At 41.9% G+C, this 25327-nt stretch overlaps 1 protein-coding gene across 3 annotated transcripts in view; it reads left to right on the forward strand.

Moving 5' to 3' along the window:
* Positions 1-25327, forward strand: part of klhl4 (kelch-like family member 4) — an 84970-nt gene that overhangs the window by 4896 nt on the left and 54747 nt on the right. For all 3 annotated transcript variants that reach the window (XM_023797523.2, XM_023797522.2, XM_023797524.2), the window contains exon 2: positions 21368-21425. The gene's annotated coding sequence lies outside the window, so the exon portion shown is untranslated. The remainder of the gene's footprint in view (positions 1-21367; positions 21426-25327) is intronic.

Below are 25327 nucleotides of genomic sequence, written 5' to 3' on the forward strand. Positions count from 1 at the left end.
GTTTGCGCGGAATTTCTCGACTTTATGTCTTACACGAAAGAGCACTAGATAGAACATCACCCGTGGTTTGCCACCTGCTCTGTTTGATGCTGATTTGCCATGTTGGGCTGAGTAAAAAAGTTGTTCTGTCTGAAACTCAGACAAAGTGTATTTCCCTTCTTTCATCAGTGTTTAGGGTCTTCGAAGCAGAGCAGTGACACAGCGGCTAAGCAGATCTGACTGTCTCACACGTTTGGGAATGTGACTGTCAAATCCTACCTTTGCACTATGTGTGGATTTTGTGTGTTCTTCCTGTGTCACGTGCACCAAAAGCCACTTAAAGACACACATTTGCAGGGGGAAAAAGGGTAGAAATTCCAAACACACAGCTTGTGCCACCCTACTTGCCTAAATTACATTTTTATTTTTAATATTGAATTTTATTTTTAAATGTACTGGTTTTCACTGACGCCTTGTACTGTACCTGTGCTGGGTAAGTGATTGTCAGATGGACGGTTGGGTCGTTGTCAGTCACTTAGCAGTGGCTTTGATTAAAAAAAATAAAAAGAAAAACAATTTCAATCTTAACCTTAATCTTACTATTAAAACATTCTCTAAGTGGTGGTGTGATGGATTACATATTATTAATACTGTCATTAAATAGGTCCAAACCCTTCACAATAACTCAGCTAAGCCATTATTTGGCATTAAACACTACAGAGTAATTTAAAGGCAGCAAATAATAATTCTTCATAACTCTTTTTAAGTTTTATTGTCAAATTGGGATTTTCTGAATGCACATTGACCGTGATATTTATGGTATATAGGATTTGTAATAATACATTACAGGCCTTTTTTCACAGAGCAAGCTTACAAAGGCATCATGATGTTATTTGTGTACCGTTGAGATGAAAAAAGTTAAAAATATATTGAGGAAGGCAGTAAGTCTAAGGGGTAAATATTGTTAGTGATTTATATGATAATGGGATATACTTGTCATATTTGGATTTCAAGAAAAATATATATTATTGAAGCGGAATATCTGGAAATATTTACAAATGAGGCACTGTCTGTATAGGAAGCTGGATGTGAGCGACAGTCATCCAATTGTAATTCTAAGGCTGCCACGTGAATCTCATAAAGCATCTGTATTTTATAGAAGCACTTAAATAATTGGTGACAAATGCAGCAGCTTAAAACAATACGGCAGCAAGATCTGGGCAGTACTACCTACTGTATGATGATGATTGGATGAGAGTTTGGTCAAATGTGGGCAAGGAACACTGGAGAGGCGGAAGACAAAATTATTCTATATAAAGTTGTTATCTGATCTAAAGTTGTTATCCACTGATATCATTGGACGCATGTCTAGACTTAATGGTATGGGATTATTTTGAAATGATTTTTGTTGGCGATGTCAGACAGAAGCAGGGACGTATCTCCATATGATCTGGGAATGTTCTCTGATATCCTTTTGGGTGTAAAACACTTGAATTGTTGGAGAAATGATTGGATTTGACTCTACCCATTCAAAACCGACTCCTCGAGCCTCCTTGGTGATAAAGCAGAAATGCCGCTTATACCAGACTAAAAGTTTACCCTTTTAATAGTTGGTATTACTGCTGCTTTTAGGATGATGCTATATGATTGGAAATGTTCTAGAACCTCTGATCTGAAAGATTGCGTTGAAATAGTTACAGAGACTGCTTTATATGAAGTTCCGTTGGGGAGGATCAAAAGTTAGGGAGAAACGAAAGGAGCTATGGGTTCAGTTGTATAATTTAGGAATACACAGAATCCTTCCCATCCCTCTGGTATTGCTGGTTATTGGTTTGCTCATTAAATATTTTTGCATTGCATTGTTGTTTTTGTTATCGTTTTGATATTTGGCTGACTTGTTGAACTGTTATGTTGTACCATGTTGTATGTTGTTTTTGTAAAGCTTTATGTAAATAAAAAGTTTAATTCCAGAAAGGCACTGTTTGTTATGTTAGGCTTAATATCTTTAAGTACCAGCACTGGGGCACTGTGGTTATTCTTCCAATTCATTTATTGTGCCTTTTTAGAGCACTGTGTCAATATTTATAGGGGACCCATGGTAATAGGGTAATCGGCCTATCAGACCTAGGGGTGGAGATCATTGCACACTCAGTACTTGTGGGGACCCATGACAAACTTTTGCAGGAACTAAAATCCTGGGGAAGTAAAGTGTGCATCTTACAGTATATGGGAAACCTGCATGAAGTTGTAGGGTAAATTGAAACATTTTGCACAGTATCAAATGAAGGGTACTTGCCCAGGAGTACTCATGGGGACTTGGGTAATGGATTTACAGTGTTTTAAATTGCAGACAGGATATGCAGGCTGCCTACACATGTTTAACCTGATTGCATAAGGCTGAGTACCGTCTAAATGACACGATGTCTGCTGCCAGAGTTAATTAGGCAAAAGTAGTGTTATCATAATATATAGCTACATTGTTATTTCAGCATAAATTTCGTTAGTTTCAGTACTCAGATAATGGAGAATGCCATCACGGACTAAAACCATGTGTTGGTTTGACCTTTGACCTTATTGCTGCTGTTACTATTTTTTAAAATTTTCAGTGTGGAGCCAGAGCCGGACAGCATGAGCTGACAGTGTCCCCCAGCGGGATACGAGACGGCCAAAGAGAACAGTCCCAGACAGTACTGTATTAGCGTGATTCATGGGAACGCTAAAGGGGAAATGTGGTTGAATGGGGCTCATGCTAGCTCATCTTCTCATGGCCTAGAAGGATTTCACAAGACAGAGAGGCCTCAAGTGGGGGATTAAAGGGCCCAGGACATCTATCCTCCTGCGAAAGATTGTCCCAGGGCTCGATAAAATAATTTCCATTACAAACTGGACATTAAAGACATAAGGAAAGGTGTATCGCTGTTATGGCATATCACAGCGCTTTGCTTAAAAAAGGAAACTATTATCCTTCTCAAAATGCTGATTTATCTTTTTTTTTTCCAGTTTCTGACTTTCTGACATCCTTTTAGACGCTTTAGTGCCCTCGACACTCTTGTACACCTAATAACTGTCAGGCTCAATATTAACAGGTCAGCATGAAAATGACCTATTCTGTTATCGACGCGATATTTCATTACGTCCATTAATTAACCAATTTAAGTGCTATTGAAAGTCGCTGGCAGTTATATTTTCATATTTAATATTGGATTTCTAGATGTTACTTGGAATATTCCACAATGATAAAATATAAACTAAATTAACAATGTACTGTAGCCACATCCCTGTTTGTACCATGTCCCAGGGGCCATCACAGATCTAGAAAAACAATTTACACGCAATTTATATGCCTGTCTTGAAATCGGCGCTTTAAATCACTTTTGTAAACAAATTATCCCCCCTTCCCTCTTTCTGGCGTGGCAGGTACGATATTTCATCCCTTTCATTTCAGGAAGGGTCTTGTACATTTCAAGTTAGCCCCAGCCCTGCCATCTGTCTTGTTAGGAGCTGTTTTCTGTTGTTTGATGGGTTTTGGGGAGAGGCCAGAGAAAATCAGAGAGTCAGTCAACCCCCTCGCTATTCTGCTCCCTCACTGCGCTTTCGCAGATGGAAGCTGTTCAGATTCTATAAATCAAAAGCAGCTCTGCCCAATGGCGCTGGTGATTTTTTTTGTTTTGTTTTTTCTTTGTCTCTTTCATGTTGAGAGGATGAGCTGTATGTATTAAGAGTGGGCATAGGCCCGCCAGCGGCCGCTCAGCTGAGATATAGTTTTGTCCCGCAAGCTGCCGCTAGATGCAGAGAGTGTTAAAGGTGCACCCAGTACGGAACCAGAAAAAAGGTCCCCAGTGTCAAATCCTTCAGTCCACAATTAGCTCCCTGGCTCCCGTTAAATTAGCATACAGAGCAACTCACCCCCTCCCTAATTGGCCAGTCTAGGGCCCCATGTTGAGGTTTACACTCTTTATTGTATAACCTCAATGATAATTAAAATTCATGCATTTTTGCGGGACGTTCAGGGCTGATCAAATATTTAAAAAGGTTACAAGCTTTTGTTCTTCCTTAAATGCCTCGGTAGAAATCGGCTCTACTTAAACGGCCTCTCCTGCTTTTGCCTGCTGAGGTGGTTATCACGTCTGTCTACTCCAGGCTTGCAGTTCATTATGCATTCCTTGTTGTCCTCTTCAAAAGGCCAAGAACGGATTTGTTGGAAAAGGTTACATTTGAATTGCTAGAACAGCAAAGTTTATGAAGAATGCCGTGTTTCTTGCATGCTAATATCCGCTAGCCATTGGACAGATGGACCGGATATACTGTAGAAACGACCTCACAATCGCAGGGTCTGGATTTATTGTGTTTTGTTACAAATACAATGTGTAATTATTAATTTATGATTTTATTTATGTAATTGATACCCTTTATATGTCACATACATTTCTCAATAGTAAGATGCATGTGGGTGAATGTGGAATGCATGCCATCATATGAATAGCTAAATGATATTTATATTAGGACTATACACATTACTGCAATGTGCATTCTGAGTAACGTCAGATATTCTGTGTGGAAAAACAATCATAGCTGTGTCAAAAATACGTAGTTGGTTACAGGTAGAAATACGAAGTTGACACAATGGAATGAACGGAATGCTCTGGAAGTCAGTGCTCAGGGAAGCTTGTCATTCCTGTCATTACATTAAGACTCTTAAAACCAAATGGAATCGCAACAGACAAACTGATATTCCTACTGTATATTTAAATAACTTTTTTGCACTAGAGGAACATTTTTAAATGTAAAAGTAATGGGCACTCGCTGAAATCAAATCAAAAGCTACATGCATGGGGCTCTTAGGAAAGACACAAATAAAAAGCTTCCCTCTTGATAAATTAAAATACAGTGAGAATACCTTGGTTTGCATACAGACGTGATTGCCGTGCTTTGAGAACAGCCTGCAATCACCAGAGGGTCAATCAAATATTTAGGTAGTTTCTCTGGAAGGAGCCTGATAAGTTTCCTCTTTGTTCTTTGATGGAACATTCTGCTGTTGTAACCAATTCTAGTCACAAATGAAAGAGGGATATTAATTTTCAACATTCAAATATGAATTAAATATGGACAGTATGGACAGTGTTGTACGTAGAGCTCATTCAGTGTTTTCAGGTATGATCCTGCTGTTGCAGACACACGGACACAGTTTTCGACATGTCCACTGGAGCCCAAATCAGGATCCACTGTAATATAAAAGAAAAAAAGAAAAAAAAAGAAAAAAAAAAAAAAAAGGATCCACTGTAATAAATACCAAATGTAATATTTACGCTTTCAGAGAGCAATTTTGATAATTGCTTCGTAAGATTGTTTGATTGCATAAAGAATAAAAACAACACATGTTTTTAAATCTATAAATCATCTATTTGCGTTTATAAATTGAGGTTCAAAAGCAGATTCAAAATATCCATCATTTTGTCATATATGGAAAAAATCAATTTTAAATGGGGATGCATATTTGATTTCTGCACAAAAACATTAGTAACATCATTGCAAAATGTTCTGAGATGATATCATTAAACATATCATCTATGACCTTGCATGGGCGCATGAGGAATGTATGCGGTTTGCATGCTTACCCCGTGATGCATGGGTCTCCTGCAGCTGTGCTGCTTTCCTCCTGCAGTGCAAATGTGCAGTTCAGCTAATTGCTATCTCTGAATTATTTTATCACTGAGTTTGATTGTGTGTGCCCCCTTCAATGGACTGGCATGCCATCCAGGATACACCCCTGCCTTATGCCTTATGCTCCAGCCCCCCCCCCCCCCGTTAGTTTCAGTACTCAGATAATGGAGAATGCCATCACGGACTAAAACCATGTGTTGGTTTGACCTTTGACCTTATTGCTGCTGTTACTATTTTTTAAAATTTTCAGTGTGGAGCCAGAGCCGGACAGCATGAGCTGACAGTGTCCCCCAGCGGGATACGAGACGGCCAAAGAGAACAGTCCCAGACAGTACTGTATTAGCGTGATTCATGGGAACGCTAAAGGGGAAATGTGGTTGAATGGGGCTCATGCTAGCTCATCTTCTCATGGCCTAGAAGGATTTCACAAGACAGAGAGGCCTCAAGTGGGGGATTAAAGGGCCCAGGACATCTATCCTCCTGCGAAAGATTGTCCCAGGGCTCGATAAAATAATTTCCATTACAAACTGGACATTAAAGACATAAGGAAAGGTGTATCGCTGTTATGGCATATCACAGCGCTTTGCTTAAAAAAGGAAACTATTATCCTTCTCAAAATGCTGATTTATCTTTTTTTTTTCCAGTTTCTGACTTTCTGACATCCTTTTAGACGCTTTAGTGCCCTCGACACTCTTGTACACCTAATAACTGTCAGGCTCAATATTAACAGGTCAGCATGAAAATGACCTATTCTGTTATCGACGCGATATTTCATTACGTCCATTAATTAACCAATTTAAGTGCTATTGAAAGTCGCTGGCAGTTATATTTTCATATTTAATATTGGATTTCTAGATGTTACTTGGAATATTCCACAATGATAAAATATAAACTAAATTAACAATGTACTGTAGCCACATCCCTGTTTGTACCATGTCCCAGGGGCCATCACAGATCTAGAAAAACAATTTACACGCAATTTATATGCCTGTCTTGAAATCGGCGCTTTAAATCACTTTTGTAAACAAATTATCCCCCCTTCCCTCTTTCTGGCGTGGCAGGTACGATATTTCATCCCTTTCATTTCAGGAAGGGTCTTGTACATTTCAAGTTAGCCCCAGCCCTGCCATCTGTCTTGTTAGGAGCTGTTTTCTGTTGTTTGATGGGTTTTGGGGAGAGGCCAGAGAAAATCAGAGAGTCAGTCAACCCCCTCGCTATTCTGCTCCCTCACTGCGCTTTCGCAGATGGAAGCTGTTCAGATTCTATAAATCAAAAGCAGCTCTGCCCAATGGCGCTGGTGATTTTTTTTGTTTTGTTTTTTCTTTGTCTCTTTCATGTTGAGAGGATGAGCTGTATGTATTAAGAGTGGGCATAGGCCCGCCAGCGGCCGCTCAGCTGAGATATAGTTTTGTCCCGCAAGCTGCCGCTAGATGCAGAGAGTGTTAAAGGTGCACCCAGTACGGAACCAGAAAAAAGGTCCCCAGTGTCAAATCCTTCAGTCCACAATTAGCTCCCTGGCTCCCGTTAAATTAGCATACAGAGCAACTCACCCCCTCCCTAATTGGCCAGTCTAGGGCCCCATGTTGAGGTTTACACTCTTTATTGTATAACCTCAATGATAATTAAAATTCATGCATTTTTGCGGGACGTTCAGGGCTGATCAAATATTTAAAAAGGTTACAAGCTTTTGTTCTTCCTTAAATGCCTCGGTAGAAATCGGCTCTACTTAAACGGCCTCTCCTGCTTTTGCCTGCTGAGGTGGTTATCACGTCTGTCTACTCCAGGCTTGCAGTTCATTATGCATTCCTTGTTGTCCTCTTCAAAAGGCCAAGAACGGATTTGTTGGAAAAGGTTACATTTGAATTGCTAGAACAGCAAAGTTTATGAAGAATGCCGTGTTTCTTGCATGCTAATATCCGCTAGCCATTGGACAGATGGACCGGATATACTGTAGAAACGACCTCACAATCGCAGGGTCTGGATTTATTGTGTTTTGTTACAAATACAATGTGTAATTATTAATTTATGATTTTATTTATGTAATTGATACCCTTTATATGTCACATACATTTCTCAATAGTAAGATGCATGTGGGTGAATGTGGAATGCATGCCATCATATGAATAGCTAAATGATATTTATATTAGGACTATACACATTACTGCAATGTGCATTCTGAGTAACGTCAGATATTCTGTGTGGAAAAACAATCATAGCTGTGTCAAAAATACGTAGTTGGTTACAGGTAGAAATACGAAGTTGACACAATGGAATGAACGGAATGCTCTGGAAGTCAGTGCTCAGGGAAGCTTGTCATTCCTGTCATTACATTAAGACTCTTAAAACCAAATGGAATCGCAACAGACAAACTGATATTCCTACTGTATATTTAAATAACTTTTTTGCACTAGAGGAACATTTTTAAATGTAAAAGTAATGGGCACTCGCTGAAATCAAATCAAAAGCTACATGCATGGGGCTCTTAGGAAAGACACAAATAAAAAGCTTCCCTCTTGATAAATTAAAATACAGTGAGAATACCTTGGTTTGCATACAGACGTGATTGCCGTGCTTTGAGAACAGCCTGCAATCACCAGAGGGTCAATCAAATATTTAGGTAGTTTCTCTGGAAGGAGCCTGATAAGTTTCCTCTTTGTTCTTTGATGGAACATTCTGCTGTTGTAACCAATTCTAGTCACAAATGAAAGAGGGATATTAATTTTCAACATTCAAATATGAATTAAATATGGACAGTATGGACAGTGTTGTACGTAGAGCTCATTCAGTGTTTTCAGGTATGATCCTGCTGTTGCAGACACACGGACACAGTTTTCGACATGTCCACTGGAGCCCAAATCAGGATCCACTGTAATATAAAAGAAAAAAAGAAAAAAAAAGAAAAAAAAAAAAAAAAGGATCCACTGTAATAAATACCAAATGTAATATTTACGCTTTCAGAGAGCAATTTTGATAATTGCTTCGTAAGATTGTTTGATTGCATAAAGAATAAAAACAACACATGTTTTTAAATCTATAAATCATCTATTTGCGTTTATAAATTGAGGTTCAAAAGCAGATTCAAAATATCCATCATTTTGTCATATATGGAAAAAATCAATTTTAAATGGGGATGCATATTTGATTTCTGCACAAAAACATTAGTAACATCATTGCAAAATGTTCTGAGATGATATCATTAAACATATCATCTATGACCTTGCATGGGCGCATGAGGAATGTATGCGGTTTGCATGCTTACCCCGTGATGCATGGGTCTCCTGCAGCTGTGCTGCTTTCCTCCTGCAGTGCAAATGTGCAGTTCAGCTAATTGCTATCTCTGAATTATTTTATCACTGAGTTTGATTGTGTGTGCCCCCTTCAATGGACTGGCATGCCATCCAGGATACACCCCTGCCTTATGCCTTATGCTCCAGCCCCCCCCCCCCCCCCCCCGATACCCCGACCAGGGTGACTGTGACACACCACACCACCATCCCAATCAGGGCTTCACTGGTCTTATGCCCTACGCTGCTTGGGATAGGCTCCAGCCCCCCCCCCCCCCCCGATACCCCGACCAGGGTGACTGACAGACCACACCACCATCCCAATCAGGGCTTCACTGGTCTTATGTCCTCTGATGACTGGGAAAGGCTCCAGGCTCACTCTGCCCCAGTACTGCTAATGGGAAATAGATAAACAAGTCACATTCATTGGTATTCACTTAGAGCAAAGAAATTTTATGTCGGTCTCTTACTATTACAGTATAAATGATAGGTAAGTCGGTGCTATAGCATATGAATTGCTACTGAATATCACTTTATCCATTTGTTTTTCTTGAAACCTTAAGTGTCCTTTGTGGTTTAGTCTTCCTTCCAGAGCAAATCCCATGGTTGTTTGTTTATCTGGTTCAAATCCAAGCCATCCACACCTGCAAACTGCATGTTTGCAATAATTACCGCATTAAATTTCCATGGCTGTTATCACTATAATGCCAGGAAGCCTGCTGACCTTAATAAATGGCTTCATTATCAAGTCCAGCCAGATTATGTGCAGAAAGTCACATAAATATAAGGTTTGTTCTCTCATGCGCTGGAGCTTTAGAATAAATGTCTGTAAGGAAACAATGCCTCTCAATCGCATCCCTATAATAAACATCATAAAGGCCAGTTCTCTTTGTGAGCTTTATTAGTGAAGATAGTATTGTTATATACTAAAAGTGTGTGTAAATGTACACTGTGTTTTTAATTAAAAACATACATATGATAATTATAGAAATATTTATTTTTTGTATTTCATCTTAAAACCTAGTAAATGTGAAAATGAAGAACAGATGGCGGATATAAGCATAGTTAATATCTGGCATCCAAAGGTAGTCTGGTCACTGTGTGTACACCTCACAGTGCTAGGTCACTCAAAGTGACAGACAAACATCTGTTCCGTGACTCGAGAGAGTTTTATACAGCCTCTGCACTATACTCTGCATATGCATATTTATGTATTACAGGCAAGTAACACATTCATATTGTTCGTTAAAATAAAATGTCAATGTTGCTTGGCTTGTCAGAATGGCTCTCTGGTTGCCTAAATCACGTTTATGCAGTTTATGTCCTGGTGACATCATCTCCGAGTGACGACCACGGGCTCCGCAGTGGCCAGTTGCAATTGGCGCCGTTTCAAGCCTGATCTCTGGTGGGCTCGGCGCCTGACTCATCCGCTGCATGAAAACCTCCTAAAGCTATTCGGAGCTGTACTAGATCTCCCATATTACACCGTGCAGCTTCTGAGGTTTGAAGTAGATGTTGGCAGAAATATGTACCTGAGCGGTGCATGCTTACCCGCATATAAAGTCTGTCAGGGCATTTCAGGTCTCGTTGCGGGAGGCCGCAAAGACTCGATTGCAGAGAGAAGCATGTAGGGGAGGTATAAAACGCTGTATTCAGAAGGTAGCAAAAACAGACAGAGTGCAGCGATGACGCTCAATGTCCTTCACTGGGGAGCGCTTGGCGTGGTGCACGCTGTCCCCCTGGTTTTCTGCTGTGCGATGCTTTATGTCAGGGGAATTAGAAATGTCAGATGAGGCAGAGGAACAACAGGGACAGCCAAGTAATTGGCCAGTGTGTGACGGGTGTCAGAACACTGTCGTCACTCAATGCTCTCGACTGTGGGCGATTTATGATTCGCAGAAGCAGCTGCTCACTCATTGCTCAAGTAAAGCGCCGGAAAGAGCTTATTTGTTTATTTGTTTGAATGTTTTGGTTTTTTTTTTTTTGACCCTATTTTCATCCGAAACCACCAGAAACCGAAAAGGGTTGCGTGGCCCTGCGTCGTTTCCTGCTGTACTCTCCCCCAGTTCCATCTTCACCCTCTTTTCTCCGAATTGCAGCTCTCACACCCACTGGCCTCGAGGTCGTCCGAGGACGCGGCAGCCCCCGCCAGCCACGGGGATGCAGTCACGTGTGATTTCATGACACTGATTTGACTAACAAAATCATTAGTGGGCCAGTTTCACACGGGTCTAAGCTAGATGACCATAAACGTGCGAAAGCCAGCGCGCAGCTGTGAGAAAAGCACTTAACTTTATGGATTGGAACAGATGTATAATTTAAAAAGCATCTTTGAGCAGGCTGTTGCGGGTGCTACTGGGGTAACGGTGAATGCTTAAATCACCGGCAGTACACTGCATAACATGCTCACACCGAATTTTCACACTGGAATAATGTGAATGTTTACATTAGAATGATTCTGTGTATACAAATTCATTCATCCATTGATATCCAGTTTCTATATAGCTTAACTGGGGGTTGTGGGTTCAAATCCCATCCTTGGTTTTAGCGTGTTCTCCTGTGTTTCTGTGAGATCCCTCTGGGCTTATGTTTCCTTCTGCAGTCCAGCGACATGCAATTAGGCAGACTAGTGTCACTAAATTGCCAATTCTGTGTCTGTGTGTGTGTGTGTGTGCGGGTACACCTATCCTTATGGGGACACAATGTCCCCATAACGTGATAAATATCCATTTTTTTCCCTTATGGGAACCAGTTTCAAGGTCCCCATAAGGGAAAACTCTATTTTATAAAATCGGTGACTGCTATGAAAAAACTAAAAATGCAAAAACTCTTGTATTTTGTTTGGTTACTTATGGTTATGGTTAGTGCAGGGTAGGGGTTAAGGTTGTTATAGTTAGCGTTAGCATTTATCCCATTGAAATGAATGAGCGGTCCCCATAAGGATATGTTTACCCTACATGTGCGTGTGTATGTGTGTGTGTGTCCTATAATGTATTAGCATCCATGCAGGGTACCTTGTGCCCTGCACTCCCTGCAACTGGCTCCCAGCTCAAGCTTGTATAAGTGACTAGAAGATGAATGGATGGAATACAGCTTGATTCGTTTCCCTCATTTATCCACAATGATTAAGGAGTTAAAATATTGTTTTCCCCCCAGTTAACAGAGGTACTGCTGCTTTTGTGATGACACACTTTGCCAGGCAATTCTGAGAAAGGGGGATTTGGTTCACCCACATCTATCTACCCCGGTGTCCTTCAGAAGCGTTGCTTACATTAGCGAACGGTACGACTGACATCAATCCTCCTTAGCTCACCCCAACTGAGGACAGGGTTGTAAAAATTTCATGACGGTGCGACGATTGCTGCGATTCACCGATTTGCGCTCGTCTTATTCTATCTACCAGGTGGGCGTTAAATATTTATCATTTTTAATTGTTCGGCATCAGTAACTTTTCTTCATTAGCACTGCTATACCCCAAAAATGTAAGTATAAATATTTATGCCAAGTATGAGCAGTTTGGAAGCAAGGAGGATTCTACACGGAACAAATAAACAAACAGGAATTAGACCAGACGCCTAATATCATACGCTGAGTTGCACAGCGCCCTTTTGATTGTATTTACCAGTATGGCAGCCACAGCTGAGTACCTGTCATCAGCAAACAGCATTTACAGTTCACTGTCTATTATGCAAGCACCTGCTATACAATTTTTTTCATACAAGTTCGATTCATAAGTAGTAAACAAGCCAGTTATTGTTTAATTGCTGTGTGCTGAGTAAAAGTAAATGTCTTTGCATTCTCCTAATGCCTACACCTGGTTTTAGTCTCCAAATTGTAAATTAGTTTACAATGAACTATTCCACGGCCTTATTCTTAAGATAAATAAAACCAATGCTTTTAATGCAGTCCCCGTTACATAGTGTATGCTTATGTGCTTAATGCCACTTTAAGTGTTGATTTGTATTCCAACAGTTCTAATCTCAGGGGAAGGTTCCACTGATGCACCTTTGGGAAATTAGTAAATCATAATTGCCTCTTGAAATATTTAGATGTATAAACAATTGTATCCAATTGCTTCCCATGCCCATTGGAAAAATAATTTTCATTACATATCAATTAGTTAACTTCAGTGGCCTAGCCAGGAGTTGCTGCGTACCGTGTCTATAAAGCCTTTCACCTCCTAGTTCCCAATCACCCAACTACGACACGGCCCAACCTATTCCCACATTTCTTAAGAACAGGTTTTTAACAATATTTTAAATGACTGTGCAAAACCACAGACATTTTAGCTAATTCATTGTATTTATTGTGATTTAATTTTTAACTGCTGAAAGCTGAATGATGTTGAAATTGAAAATGCAGTACACTGATGGTCTATTTGCATTGCGTTTTTTAATCCATTATGCTACAATGGAACAATTAGTTGTCACCCATGTACGTGAAACAGCAACGATTGATTGGTCAACATGTCCGTTTGCAATAACGCCGAAACAGCATGGAAAGAATTTCGGAGTTACTGCACACGACAATAAGCGACATCAGCTGCATGTTACAAGATGCATAAATAAGAATTTAATTTAACTCCTAATCATGAGCGCAGGATTTCACGATGATGGGGAACATAGGTCCTAAATGTAAATATTTCTGAATTTCACAAAAAACGGGGTGGGTATGCACCCTACACACCTTATATGACAACGCCACAGATATTTAGATATTCTGTGTATGCTTTTCTGCATGGATAATCTGCCAGGGAATCTTGGTTGCTATGGTTTCAAATGAAAAAAAAAATCAATAAACTAACATGATCCAGTTGTACTTTCTCAGATCTCAGTTATCTAGTGTATGATTGTTATGTTGTCCTGGGAGTGAGAGCAAAGAAAATCAGTGGGACAAAATGAGTCTCGCCCCACCCCCGACAACCAACAAAAAACGGAGAGCCGTCCCCATTCTGGATGAGCTCATACATATTCATGAAGTAAAAACCAGAAAGGCCCTAAACTGATTTTCAGAGCCATTCCATGAAAATTCTTAGAACAAACTAAAAATAAAAAAGTTAAACCCTCAGTTTCTTCCATTGGGAACTTTTCTTTTTTGTAGGGGAGGAGAGTAGAGTGTTAAATTAGCTGCTGCTTTGTTACTTTGTTACTGAGTGATGCATTAAAAACGTTTCTTAACTCTTCACTTTATAAACCTGTTTGCCTGAACGGCGTTTAGACTGTTTTCGTTATAATATTTTATTTGTAAAAAAAAAAAAATAATTTCATTGTTGACGTGAGAAGGAACGATAAGGAGATCAGTTCAAATTTTGTACGTGGAATTCTGCAGTAGGGATCAGTATAATACTGGAGGGTAGCATGGCAGTGATTAACCCTCTGGTTATAAAGGCCACGTCCTTAACTGCTGCTGTACCTGCTGGGCCAGAGTAAATATTAATGCACGATGCGAAAGGTTACACCAGCTGGTGAAGCTGTGTGAGAGCCGGGGTTTCTTCAGATATCGCGTAATACTTAGCAACAAAGAAACCTCTCATTATGAAGCTGTCATATTTTATCCCCCTATAACTCACCCCGGTTCCATGTGGGATAACGTGAAGGCTATATTAATTTCCAGGATGGCTTTATGTATGCTTAGCTCGCAGAAAGGATCTTGCCGCTGCAAGCCGACCTGGCGTCCGTTAAGCGATGCTGCCCTATCGCAAGGTGAGGATGCAGCCCCGTCGGCCGGTCGTCTCGCTGCCGAAGTCGCAGCTGCCGTTGGCTAATGCGGTTAGCGCGGGCCTTGCTGCTGATGGCTCGTGTTTCACGACGGGTCCTAGCCAGATGGTGTCCTTGACTCCTGTAAGAATGGGAGAGGTTATTGGATGCAATGGCTCGCTACGCTTTATGAGCATAAATAGTGCTGCCGTGTTCATGAGCCGTGACGACAACTCAACTCCCACCAGAGTCCGGTGTAAATTTCAGGGAGAAACCACCGTCGCCAGGGTTAAGACCGAAGCATGGAGGGACTTTCTGGAGTAACATCTTCCCCGTCAAGACCACCAACCCCCACCACCATTACACCGCCACCCCCACCAGCTGACCCTCCCAAGACATAATTCAATAAACAGCTTTCCTGTGAATTACACCGCCGCTGCACAGACATTATGTAAAAGCCCAGCCGGGGGTCAAAGATCAGGGTCGGCAGAAGTACCTTAGAAGGTGCAGTATCCATTACCACTGCAAGACCCCATAAGCATTTTTCCATGTATTTTCATGTCATATTTTTCAGCTATATATATAGCTAGCTGCTCTCCGGCTAGCCATAAACATTAGCTAGCTGCTATCTGGCTAACCATGAACATTAGCTAGCTGCTGATGGCCTTCGCATCAACGTCATTTTACCGACATGCCGACAAGCATACATTACGTTACGGACAGAAAGGCAATACGCTAAAATCACAGGAGGTGAGAAACATGACTATTGTCTGCCTTTTGATGTCATTACCCCCTTCCCCCCCCCCCCCCCCCCGCCATTTTATCGAACAGCTTCATCAGACTTGTTGGCGTTTTTGACACTGTGGGCGGGCCTCATCCATAGCCTCTCTCTGCAGGGGTGTTTCCTCACTGTGAAATATGACGCCAGTCACGTCCGTTGTACCGGCCAGCTCCATAAATCTAAAAGTATACGCAGTACGAAAGGAGCAACCGGTTTATCATTCCGAGGCTGCTGTCACATCTGAGTTCGGGGTAGAGTGCGCGGACAGACATCTCCTGCTGGGCGCCATTCCTCATCCCGGGGTAGGCCTGTCTCCGTGGCCCTTCCATAGCCTACACTCTGCCAATTAGAGCACAGCCGCCCCAGGTGGGGGAGATGCACGGAGTAATTAAGAAATCAGTGAGCCCCTCCGTGATTAATGACGCTGCAGCCTTTTGGCAGCGGTGAGCTGATTCCCATGGCTGCCAACCTCAAATTACAGGAAAAGACTCGTAGCATCTCATTGGTTAATGGGGCGCCAGCTTATTCCTAACAGGGTATTCAGGAATACTGGGCCGAATATGTCCAAACCTATTCATAAACATAAATGTAGATTGTCAGTTTAAATACTTTTGATGACAAAATGTATTCTTTTTGGTGATGCTGTTTTTTTTTTAACTTTAGTGGTTTGATCATAACTGCAAACCCCCATACTGGATACATAGTACTGAAGATGGAGGAATGGATCTTAAAATGTACAGTTAAAATGTGATTTTCAACCAGGAAATGCTAACTCCAAGCAGATTTGTGTACCGTTATGTCATAATAGGGGGTGGACAGGGGGGCTGACTTAGGGTGGCTTCATTTAATGTATTGATCTGTTCTTCAGCTAATTAAAAACAAAGTTGTCCTCGAAGGGAAGGGGTGGTGGTTGGGTATAAAAACATAAGCAGAGCAGCCTGTTACCTCTGCGTAAATGAAGAATGAGATATGAGAATGAGATATGAGAAGGAGATATGAGATTGAGATATGAGAATGAGATATGAGATTGAGATATGAGATTGAGATATGAGAATGAGATATGAGAAGGAGATATGAGATTGAGATATGAGAATGAGATATGAGAAGGAGATATGAGAATGAGATATGAGATTGAGATATGTTAAACCGCCATCCTGTACTTTGTGTTCAGATCATGAAGCTGTAATATGTAGCGTTGTTTAGAATATAACATTTATCACTATTGTATGAGTCAGGTGTGATAAGAATATGAGGAGCAATCAAACAGATTGGTCACATGATACTGTACAGTGAATAGGGCACGTGATACAGTGAATAGGACACGTGATACAGTGAATAGGGTGCGTGATACAGTGAATAGGACACGTGATACAATGAATAGGGTGCGTGATACAGTGAATAGGACACGTGATACAGTGAATAGGGTGCGTGATACAGTGAATAGGTCGCGTGATACAGTGAATAGGGCGCGTGATACAGTGAATAGGACGCCTGATACAGTGCTGTCACCAGCCTAGTGCTGCAGCAAAAATCCTACAGAGGATCCTACCAGGAGTTTAAACTCTCGGTCTTCATGTTATGAGAGATATGCTTCTTCATTCCCATCACCTCTTAGGAGGAGTCACCATGAAAGATAACTCCTTATCAGTCCAGAGACCCCATGCCCTGTCTTTCCTGAGACCGCGATGGCCTAGGCTTTGTGTCATTGTTCCCTCCTGCTCAAGTCCTGTCTTTCCTGAGATACAGTATATATTTCGTACTCATGGTAACCCTGCACTGGATAAGTGGTTCTGTGTGATAGGTGGGTGTATGAGTTGTCCTCCATGGGTAATCACATTTTCCAGTTTACTCTCCCCAGTGCCTCCATGATCTCTCCACTAACAGGTCCCCAGCTGCATTTAAAGTGTACAGATGGGAATGTGGGATCACAGTGAACGACAGCGACACAGAAAGTCAATTTGGATCCGTGTTTTATGGCAGCCAGACGGTTTTTCCCCGATGCGAAAAGAATGCCAGAATGGTAACGATACTGTTGCCCTGACGGGCCCCCGTCTCAGCAAACGGCCCCGATCCTGATGAATGGCTCTCTTTGTGTCCACCGTTTGCCAGTCATGCCGCTGCCCCAGACGGTCGCATGGAGCCCACAACCACGGCGCTAATGTGCTCGTTAAGAGCAGCGGCGATTGTTTATTGGAGTTGGGTCAAGCTGGGAAATTATCAGGGAAATTAACATCCAGCCCGAATCAAATGGTAATTTGCAACCTTTTCCATCTCGAGATCCAAAATATACACCGGGAAGCAATGAATGGTTAGATCTCACCTCATATATTCGGCGTAAAAAAAAATGTGCCTTTGGCTGGATCGAAGTCAGTCTCCCACGTGTTCGGCGAAATGTCACTGCCACATTTTTCATTAAATATGCTTCACCGCAGTCATTTAATTTGTAGAGTGATCCCCAGCTTCCAGTGTTTGGACAGAGATTGCAAGACTTATCACGGTGTCTGGCTGTATATGTAGTCTCGCGTTAAATTGAAAGAGAGATTTGGTGTGGAACATTTGCATCTTGACTACCGTCTGGGGAGAGTGTCAACTGATTGCAGTCACAAAACAATACAGAGACTTAATATTTTTACGCATATAAAATAATGTTACATGATGGCTTCGCATCGAATGATTAAGAAACTCCGGGTGCGACAGCTGCACCAGCTCTTTCTCCTTCAGAGGCTGCCTGTCAGGAAATCCTTCAAGAAATGGTATAAAAGAAGATTACAGAGAAACGTGTCATTTATAAGTCGCAAATCACCAACTCGCGCATAATTTTAAAAGCACAAAGGCATTTAACGCAGACAAAGTGCCTCGGTTTTCTTTTCGCTACAATAGACCGAGGAAATTGGTGGGACAGCTGGTCTGACCAGTTAGCGAGATGGCTCAGGTGACAGGATAAAACACAGAAGTGTGACTTCCTCATGGAAGATGGCGGCCCGCTGTAGAAACCAGCACAGATGGTCAAACGGAAATTGCAGCAATTATTAATCTTTTCTTTTTTCTTTGAAATGCTTGTGTTGGTAAATAAATTGAGCTAATTTAGACAGACAGACAGACACCAATTAGGGAAAGGGATTAGTTGTCCTTGTTGACACAGCGTAGCCTGGGGAGCAGTGCTTGGGGGCAGTACCTTGCTCAGGGTACCTCACTGGTACTTTGCTGGTCACGGAGTCAAACCAGCAAACTTTCAATCACAAGTGCACCTCCCTAACCATTAAGCCACCACTGCAATTTGGGAAGTAAAATTTGTGCTATTTACAAGCAATTTATATTATAGCACTTTGTAGAGATAAAACTAATTCAACATTTTAAAAAGTGATGGGTTGAATTTGTATTTTGGTGCCTATGATCCAAACTTTGTAAACATTGAATATAATATTGAATATATTATTGTAGGTTATTAAACTTTACATGAAGCCAATTTATTATAGCAGTTCTGAGATTTTGTGGATGCACATTTGTGTTTGCATGTCTTCTGACTATAACTCAACAGGCTGTTGTCACATCCAGCCCAGCATTTAGTTAACTATAGTTACTGGTCACTAGTCTCTAAAGCTCATTTCCCACAGCCACCGCTAGATAATCTAAATCTCTAATTACCTGTATTCAGTGTATGTAAATTCACTCTGACCAACATCTCCATGCTTTATGTCTCCACATTTGCTTTATCTTCCCCTGGTTTGGGTTTCGGATCTCACTGGTTTGGTTCTCCATATCTCTTTCCCGTCTCTTGATTCTGCCCTTTGTCTCATGCTCTGTGTTCTAGTTGTGCTCTGTAACAATCCATCGCCTGACCTTGCTTAGTACTGTGTCCTTGTCCTTTTTTCTTCCCACCTGATCCGTTCTTCCTCGGAGCTGGAGTTCTGTTCAGCCGCACCTGGGCATAGACGTCAGACGCCCAAGTCCTGTCAGCACGCTGGGGCTCGCCTGCTGAGGAGGAAGCGACCAGAAGCTGGAGAACCTGGCCCTGCAGGGGTGCCCTTTGTGCCCCCCCACCTTGTTAAAGAAAACTGAACTGACAACAGCCTTAATCACTTTCATTATTTGTAAATGAACATCTTTGTGAATTAGAATACATTTCTTGATACACAATAGGCAATTTAGAGATGCCAGTAAGCCTGACCCCATGTCTCAAGACTACAGGAGGAAAACCACATGACACGGCAAGAATGTATAAGCTCTACACACAGAGAACAGGGACAGAACCACTGTGCCCAGTGGCCACAGTGCTACCCACTGAGCCAGCATGCCATTGTCTTCCCTGATATTTTATTCAGTTTATTTCTAGTGGTTCACTAATCCGCGTTATTCTTGCACGAGTTGACACAGTCCGATACAGTGAACGATCGGATATTAGACTTCAAAAGACATCAGATCTCGGTTTATTTAGCTGCATTGTAAATGGACAGAGGTCATTTGGTATGTATTCATATTCGCACTGTTCCAGTGCCCCATACTGCTTTTTGCCATGCATACAGCTCACTGCGTTTGTTCTGCTGAAGCAAAGATCAAAAGTCTCGCTCAAGGTTGCAACAGCAAGCATCTCGTTGGAGTCCAGCTTTGGGTTAGTAAGGCTGCAGTACTTAAGAGTGGCACCATCATCCTTTCATTTGCTCCTAAGTAGCATAGTTCCTCAACTGTCTCCTAGAAGGTTTTTGATGACTGTAGGCTTTATTTGACAATGATACATCAAGTGAGTGCTTGCAGAGACAGTTTCCGAATGTGAGCAGACCTTGGCAGCTGTGCGATTTAAGTCCTCGCCTCAAAAGAGATTGGATTCTGAACCCGGGGAACCGCTTGGCCACACTACCCACTGGCACGGTGCAGAAATCGACTTCCCCCCGCTCGATTTGGCCAGAGCGGAAAATGTCTGGGGGCTGCCATGTTTTATAAGGTGCTATGAAAAGGGGAGCGACGAGGAGGCAATTGCTGATTCCTCTCTGCCAAGTTGTGGGGGCGAACAGCACTAACCTCAAGCAGTAGTATTGCAGTTCAGGGGTTCAGGGAGCGTGATTCTACAGCTTGTCTCTATCATGGTGTCTAGCCTACAATGGCAGGGCACTCACCTATACTTTAATAGCATTAGCATCTTATTGTAAAGACTCCCATGGTTTCGTAGTAAAAAATTAAAAAATGAATCATCGGAGGAATAATATGAATTTAAAAATCCAGTAACAATACACATTCATTCAACTATATAGTAATTGTTGTAGAACTATTGCACTCTGAAGCAGGTTTTCTGCTGAGTTCGATACGGCAAGGTTAATTTAGTGTAAACAGCTCATGTTATTTACTTATTTACATTGTAGATCTGAATCAAGAGCACCTTGCGGTTGTTTGCTATTCATGCACTTTTTTGCACCCACTACATAAAAATTCATATATTTAGTTGTGTATTTAAAGATACAGGTGCCAGCTCTGAACAACAATCTACAGTTAGTCAGACATGCCCTTCATCTGAAATAATATACAAACAAAGCATTATACTCTTCTCATAATATGTACTACACAAAATTTGAAGGTACAATGTTTACGTAAGAACAATATGTTCTGTTGCCATAGTGCTCAATAGACCTCTAATTCCCCTTCTCTTCACTCTGAAGTCATTGTTTTCAGTGTCTTTGTAAACTCAGCACAGGTCCTCCTCAAATAAAGGTATCATGGTAAATGTGAAAGCATGCACTCAAAATAAGTGTGGACCACAGCAGGGAGCCAGATCACTCGCAGATTTCAGTATTTTGCACTTTTGTTTTATGTATTTTTATGTTTTGTTTTAGTATAGGCTTCAGAATTAGCATGTGGCATGGTTATGAAATAAGGATCTAGTATTCAATATAGTGCGTAATTATTAACAAACCAGGCTGATGAAATCAGTTCTAAAGCTTCACTCCTTTATGTTTTATGATTTCTTTTTCTCTCAGCCTTGTTGCTGCACCACAACAAAGAAGGCATCTGGAAAGAGAGGCACTTCTGATCCAAGTAAGTACTTTATTATTTTGCTCACTATGTAATCCATCCATCCATCTTCGGATGGCTTGCCCTGCTCAGGGTCCCGCTGGGCCTGCAGCCTGTCTGAGGCAGCACAGGGCCCAAGGCTGGGGTGCAATGTGAGCAGCGTGACTCACTGTGTAACATTGTGTAGTGATGCTGAAGAACACTGGAGGCCGGCAGGTTTTGGTATTGGTTTTGTATGCAAAAAATATCAGAGACACATAGAGTTTAAAGAAGCACTAACACAGAAAGACAACAAATGCCCGTAAGTAAGTTTGCACACTTTCTTTTAATTTGTTTAGTGTGTGGTATGTGAAGGTTAATCCGGCTTGTGTAAAACTGGGTTAACATAAGGGTTTGTGGAACGGATTACTGAGGTGAGCTGCCAGGACATGAAGACTTTTATTCTGGAAAAGCTTCAGTGACATTTGCGTATGATGACTACCCAACGCCAGGTAATCTCTGACACTTTGTATTTCTTCTCTGTGTGTATCTGTTACCCTTTTGAGTAAACTTTGGTGACATGCCAGTGCATGATTTTAAAGGCATAAGGTGGCCGTTTTCTGCCAGCGCCACAAGGTTAATTGGGGTCTTTAGAGTCTTCCAGATTCTGCTTTTTGGAAGAGGTAATTAAGATTTGAGCTGCGGTTTTCATCTGTGTTAACGGTCGCAGCCGGAGTAAATTAACTGGCTTGATAAATGAACTGTACGAATCCTACCACCATTGTCACGATGCTGCCGTCTCATGGCCAGTGAAGGAACGACTGACCACTGGAACTCTTGCACATTACAAGAACATTGTAATTCACTGGAAACCGAGAAGTGACTGCAGAAATAGTGCAGTGTAATAATCTCTGATGGCAGTCAGTGAACTTGGCACCTCCTTTTATATACCGCGGTAAGAGCAGTGCTGTAACTGAGAACATTAAACACCCCACGTTATAGGAAAGGTCAGCTTTCCATAGCCATGGCTGGAAACATCCCTAGGACATAGAAATTTTTCTCTAGGTCCAAAGCAACCCTCTATCCTCCATTCTCCATACCTGCTTGTACTATGCAGGGTTGTAGGGGTTTGGAGCCTATCCCAGAGGCCATGGATGTAAGGTAGAGAATGGGGCAGGGTGGACTGCATACCCATGTACCCCATTCACATCTATGGACAATATAGCAACTGAGCTCAGCTTAGCATGTTTTTGGACGTGGTGGGGAAATCTGCAAGAAATGCCACAATTACAGCAGGAGACCGTGCAAACTCCACATGCACAGAGCTGGGACAGAGATCTGAACTCTGGTCTCTAGAAGTGTGAAGCAAGACCTTCAACTCCCTTCTAATTTATGAAACTAAAGACGTGTCGTTCTCTTCATCATATTGCCTTTGGTGTGCTGACAATTGACATCTTTTGTAGTAAAATACACCTTTTGTCCTTCTCTGCCTTTGTTTTCTGATGGTACTAGTAATGTTACTCCACATTTACTCATCTGTAGTTGCCCTTGAAGCCTCAGCAAAGGAAAGACTATGGCTGTCATACATATATAAATATTAATTTATGCATATTTTTGGTTTCTTTATTATCATAGACAAAACCACGGTGCTGGTTTAAGCTTACCGTCCTGCTAAATGCCTAGCTCGGTAATAGTGCACCTTACGAACGCCAGAATACCGCTGCTGCTCTATAGCTGATTTTAGCGGCGCCCGTCTGGTCGCCATTTTTGTTTTGTTAGGAAGCAGAAGCTTGAGTGTGGGACCCATCTGCACGCTACCCGGCCCGAGCTGGCCGCTCTGGACTGATTGCTCATTACGCAGCCTCTAATCAGATATTTTACATGCCGTTAAGTGTCATCTCGGCCGCATTAGGCATGGCGAGCCTGCGTTCTGCTTATTCCCCCACCTCGGGGACCGCAGCAGACTGCAGAGCGCATGGCTGCACAGACAAATTGCTGTGCGACAATACAGGCCCCCCCCCACCCCCGCCCAGCCGTCATCTGGTCAAGGCTCAAGTGACAGACCCCCGGGTGATCGATGAGGGGCATCTGACCATGGGCATTCACTGTTGGCGTCACTCAGCCGCAGCGAGCGAATTGCATGTTTTTGTTGCAAGGTCTTGGCAGCGTCTGTGAGGGGACATTTACACGCCCTCAACAAACAACCCCCCCCCCCCCCCACCACTACCACCTCTTGGCCGGCTGTTGTTGAGATAAAGGACCTTTAAATGGGACTCAAGCAGTGCAGAACATCTTTTTTTTTTCCAGAGTGCAAATTAGCCTAACGTCTCGGGCCGGGGTAGTGCAGCCAGACGACAGTGAGGCTGATATATTACAGACAACACAGCATATTTTCCCCGTTTTGTATCTTGCTGACGAGACTAATTAAATCTGAACCTTTATCTTTCATTCGTGCCAAATGCGGCAACAATGAATATTTATGAGATCTGTGCAAATGACCCGAGGCCCTCCCTGAACACATCTCACAGAGCCGTTCACCGCGTTTTTTTGGGGGAACTCCCAAACTGCAGCGACCCCCAAAGAACTGCAGCCCGGTTTGTTTTTGATCAGAAACCATTTTGATCTCAGTTCCAAGCCCATTGTCTCCTGTGCAGTTTCTCTTTTTTTTAAACTGAGGACCCAACTTTTTTCGAATGGATTTGGAATATGGGTTCTTTGAAGAACAGCTTTCCCTCTAACCGGTGTCCTCCATTTTTGATCTGACGACGTGGTGACGCTTTGAAGAAAGTTTAAGCTCTCAGGCAGGAATGAGTGAAAGCAGACTTTGAAATACCGAAATAGCCAAAGGTGATCAGGGAATTGCAGAGTCGGGTTGATCGCATACAAATCATTTTCCCACTGAGCGGACAAAAAAGCTGAAATGGCCAACATAACTTCAGTACCGCACGCAATACTGGTAGAACTTTCCAAATGTCATGGATATTAAAAAAAAAATGTTTGAAGATCTTGACCAAAGGAAAGTATTGATTTGTCCGGTTCATTAATTTCTTGAGCAAAACCTTCAGTGTTCTAACGGCGAATCACAGTTTTTTTTTTTTTGGGGGGGGGGGGGGGTTCCTCACAGAGTGTCAGCCAATTACGTTGGGTGTTTTAAACACACCAGCAAGCAGACAGCCTGGGTCTCATTAGAGAATCCCCAGGAGAGAGTGCGCGTATCTTCCCTGGGGGATGCTGTTATAAACGAAGGCTGTCAGCCATGATATGGTATATAGGTCTACTAGGTAGATCTGTTGATGTCCCAATTTAGGACCTCTGACCTCAGTCTCAGACCTGGTTATTAGGGGGAAGGTTATTATTCGGTTTTTTTTTTTGGTTAATATAAACTGGATCTTGTCAGGATGTTTATAAATGTGTTAAATATAAATACAAATAAACCAAAGCTAAACTAAAATTAATGCTGTTAAATCCGCATTAAGCTGAATAAAATAACTATTAACTCACTTTGCACATTACATTCTTATATGATCTATCTATTTAACTAACTATTGTAGCAGTATTTCAATATAGAAGACATTTACAATGCAGAAGATAAGCGTGTTTATGTCACTGTAAAGTCTCCACAGCAAAAACTTAACAGCCTTCTGGTACCTTTTTAATATGGTTATTACAAAGCGAAATTGAATGAACTATTTAATTTTATAGCTTTTATCTCTTACGCCGTAGAATGATTTTATGTTGTAACTTTCCCATTCTGTTCCGCTGCTTTTCTATTAGCTTTTGTTGAAGTGCCGTTCAGATACGAGCAATGCTTCCTGAATGAATCCAGAGAGGGAGCTGCACAGGGTTTGGGGATGGTCAACCACCAGCGGTCATGCTTTATGTGTATCCTGCCAGTCACACTCAGAATACTTGTTTGTAACATTTCTCAGCCCGATTGATTAGTGGTT

Source organism: Paramormyrops kingsleyae, chromosome 10 (genome assembly GCF_048594095.1).
Source record: "Paramormyrops kingsleyae isolate MSU_618 chromosome 10, PKINGS_0.4, whole genome shotgun sequence".
Taxonomy (NCBI): domain Eukaryota; kingdom Metazoa; phylum Chordata; class Actinopteri; order Osteoglossiformes; family Mormyridae; genus Paramormyrops; species Paramormyrops kingsleyae.